General features: G+C 38.5%; 1 pseudogene; it reads left to right on the top strand.

Annotated features, from left to right (window-relative positions):
* Positions 1 to 252: 252 nt before the first annotated feature.
* LOC124102911 (large ribosomal subunit protein uL11-like) lies at positions 253 to 1,803 on the top strand (annotated as a pseudogene).
* The last annotated feature ends 2,489 nt before the right edge of the window (positions 1,804 to 4,292 follow it).

Raw genomic sequence — 4,292 nt, forward strand, 5'->3', positions numbered from 1 at the left:
CCTCATACATGCTGGGCAAGCACTCGGCCACTGAGCCACAATCCCAGCCCCATAGCTACTCTTAAGAGATTTAGCTCCTATCTCTATCTATACTAACTTTTTTGAAATTTGCATTAAAAATGATAAATAAACACACATAGTATTTGGTCATGGTTTATAATAATTTCCAATATGAGGAATTCAGACTCCACAGGGGGAAAAAATGGGTGATTTTTAAAACCAGGACAAGAATTAAACCATAGATCCTGGAGCATGTTACAATGTCGGAAAGTAAGTTTAGTGCTCACAAACCAAAATTATAGGGATATGTAAAAATTATACAGAAGCCAATCTGAAACAATTCCCAAATCTGAAACAATATGAGAAGTAAAATACCATAATATTGAATTATAATCCAACATGTGAAATAAATATTGATAAATCATATTGATAACATGTACCTTTATGTGATGTCAGAACAATGGCGATCTTGTAGACTGCTTCATCAAAACCCATACCCACAGTCCAACCATGAGAAAAATATGAGACAATCCTTAGTGAGATACAAAATAACTGACTGGCACTTCTGAAAACTCCAAGGTTATCAAGAACAAGGGAAAATTTTATCACAACAAAGGGAAGTCTGTGGAAACGTGATTATTAAATGTCATAAGGTGACCTACATGGGATTCTAAAGACATTAGTGAACAAATTGAGGAAATTGGAACGAAGTATTGAGTTTAATTAATGACAGTACATCATAATCAATTAATCATAACAAATGGATCATAGTAATGTTAACATTAGGGGAAACTTGGCCTAGCAAACATAGTAAAATACCTGCAATGGTTTTGCAAATCTAAAAGTATTCCTAAAAATTTATTGTGCCAGGTGTGATAGCATGCTTGTATAATCTCAGTGATTTGGGAGGCTAAGCAGGAGGATTGCCTGTTTAAGGCCAACCTTGGCAACTGAACAAGGCCCTAAGCAAATTAGTAACACTGAGTTCAATCCCTAGTACCAAAAGCAAATAAATAAATAAAAGTTCATCAGATATTTAATTATACGTAAAATACAAGGTGAAATAGTTAAAATAATGAAATACATTCATTTTTAAATTCTAATAGACAACTTTGTCTATTAGACAAAGGCCATTTTATTTCAAATGTCTACAGTTGCTTATAATCATGGAGTGCACAGTATGCATATTAGTCACTTTGCAGAAAGCAATATTGAAAGATTAGAATAACAACTGCACTACATTTTAATTCACAAGAGGTCAAAGTGCGACTTTCTTTCTTATTCCTGAATCTGGGTTCATCTGACAGCACTCACCTCAAAATATCGCTCAAGTTCAACCCCAATTACATCAGATTGTGAACCTGCGGAGCACCACTGGTGAGGTCTGTGCCATATCTGCCTAGGCCCCCAGGATCAGCCTCCTGGATCCGAATCCAGAAAAGGTTGATGAAGACATTGCCAAGAAATTGGTGAGTGGGAGGGTCTGAGGGTTACAATAGAAATGACCATTCAAAAGATGGGTCCAGATTGAGGGGTACCTTCTGCCTCTGCCCGACCACCAAGCCCTCGAGGAACCACCAAGAGATCAAAAGAAACAGAAAAACCATAAAACCGGGAAAATATCACTTTTCACAAGATTGTTGACATTGCCTGATAGGTGTGGCACCACTCTTTAGCTAGAGAACTTTCTGGAATCATTAAAGAGATCCTGGGGACTACCCAGGCTGTGTACTGCAATGCTGTCAGCATCCTTGGGACATAGAGGATATCAACAGTGGTGCAGTGGTGTGCCTAGCTAGTTAAGAAGTACAATATATATATACATATATATATATATATATATATATTTCCATAAAGGTTCATCTGACAGAAAAAAAAGTGAAAACTGTACTAAACATAAACATTTGGCTTATAAGCATTAGTGGATCAACTCAGGATATTTCCTCAAAATGTTGATCAAGTCACAGCAAGAAGAGGGATGGAGCCAACCTTAGAAATTGCTTCAATTAGTGATTCAGATAACATCTGCACCAAATTTTTCTTCTCTGTTGTTTCCAAGATACAAATCTTATTATGTTACTCATTTTCTGTTACTTCATATACACAACTACAGAGTTTCAGCAAAAGAATAAAATGGACTTTTTCCTGCCAGGCTCAATGGAAAGATGATCTTAGACAAGAACTCTGGTTGGCAGGTCTTGTATCATACATCTTACTGTCCACACAGCTGTCCATCAGTTCAGATGAAATATAGCCATGGGGGAGGGGAAGCAGCTTCCATTCAGACAAGAGGGTTACAGAGGAGGGACAAGGAAATGGGGGGGGGGGGCAGTTTTCCAATAAAAGCAGGTGATATCCCAGACAAGTGGTGATAGTCGAGGGAAAAATTTTGAACCAGACAACCAAAGTAAGTAACATTTATATTATAAAGTTTGCATAATTTATTGTATGAATCCTTTTTTCCTTAGATGCTAGGAATTTCAGAGTAACATTTGAAACTTATACTTGGGGGCTGTAGCTTTTGAATTTGTACTTTCTATTTTAGATATCTTACTTGGTTTATGATTGCTTATTAGCCAGTTATTCTTGGTCTTTACACTTTTGGATTTGTGTCTCAGATTTTCTTTTGTCTTAATCAGATTTTGCATGTGTTTATCTATTTTTTTTCTTTTAAAATAAGAAATATCAACATTTTTTGGAACAGGAAGTCCATCGGTTTAGATTCTCCTAGAAACAAGTGCCATGACCACATAAAAGGTGCAGAGGATTCACTGAGGGGAAAGCTTCTGAAGGAGAGAATGGAGAAAGAGGAGTTGGCAGAAAGACAACAGGAACGTCAAGGAGAACCTTTATGGCAGCACAAATGATCCACAGTAATGGGACAGCAGTACCAGTGGGGAACATGCCCAGTCTTTGGCTAGGAATAACATGTGCAAGTGGTGCCTCAGCAGAAATGGGGCACTTGATCCCCAGGGGTTTAGCTGAAGCTGACAGTCCAGTAGCCCAAACCTCCATGGAATGTGAATGATACAGTTCTATGGCTGCCACCAGGGAAGACAAAAATTAAAAACAAATAACTGAGCATGCTTACCACCCTAGCTTATTGGGAGAGTGAGTCAGAGGGATCCAACGTTCAAGGCCAGACTGAGCAATTTAGTAAGACCTTGTATCAAAATTTAAATTTCTTAAAAAAGACTGTGGATGTAGGTAGGTGGTAGAATATCCCTAGTTTCAGTCCCTAGTGCTGAAACAAGAAATGACAAACACAATATATAGACTCCTCCAAATTCAACAATAATATCATTCAAATAAGTCAAAGGGCAAAGATAAATGTCAATGGGTCATCAAATCATAGGATAGCCTGGGAATGATACAGAAGGATGATGAAAGATTCACAGAGGCAGTGCTGGGGCTAGGCTTAAGTCTTACCTATAGGTGAGAAGTCACTTAGGTTTGTGTGCCAACTATGTAGACAGTGTGTTAGCTTTCTGTCATTATAACAAAGTGCCTGAGATAATTAACTTATAAAGATAAAAGTCTTGACTGTTTCAGTCCATGATGAGCAGATCCATTCCTCTAGGCCTCCGGTGGGTATGCCAGATGATAATGGGAAGGAGGGACATGTCATATGGCAGAGTATGACAGAACAAGCTGCTTCCTTCATGGCAGTAAGAGAGTGAGGACACCTCAAGAGACCCAAGGCCCTCCCACTAGATTTTACCTCCCAAAGGTTTGAGAGACTGGTAGTGCCTCCTGGAAAGCAACACTTTAACATATGACTTCAGGGACAGTTAATATCCAAATGATAGTGAATGGGTTCCTGGCACCTAGAGACCTCAAAGAAAGCAGGGGTCAAGAGTAGACCTTCCCACTCTGGTTTGAAGGAGTCTCCTCTCACCCCTGTTGTAGCACCTAGAGAGCCACTCACTCACAGAGTCCCTAGGTTGTTCACCAGGCTCCTCAGATGGAAAATCTTCAAATTTTTACATCATGGGATTGACACAAATAGAAGTATATTGCTCCAACAATAACAAATGTCATTTTGAATTTGGTAGAAGGCAAGCTTCTGAGAGGACAGAACATAGATAGAGATGTTAAAAAAAAAAAAAAAGTATAGTGGAGTTCATGGTCATAGTTGATCATACTCTCCCAGAGGAAAAAAAAAAAAAAAAACATCCAATTCAACATACTGTTACCAAGCAGCAGTTAGGTGGCTTTTAATGTGAGCAACTTAATAATCTAGTTATGGTATGCACATGGGTCTGAGGGTGGGGAACACAGTAATCAATGAT

Source organism: Marmota monax, unplaced genomic scaffold, assembly GCF_021218885.2.
Source record: "Marmota monax isolate L192 unplaced genomic scaffold, Marmota_monax_Labrador192_F-V1.1 WCK01_AAM20220418_F8-fsc00305, whole genome shotgun sequence".
NCBI lineage: Eukaryota > Metazoa > Chordata > Mammalia > Rodentia > Sciuridae > Marmota > Marmota monax.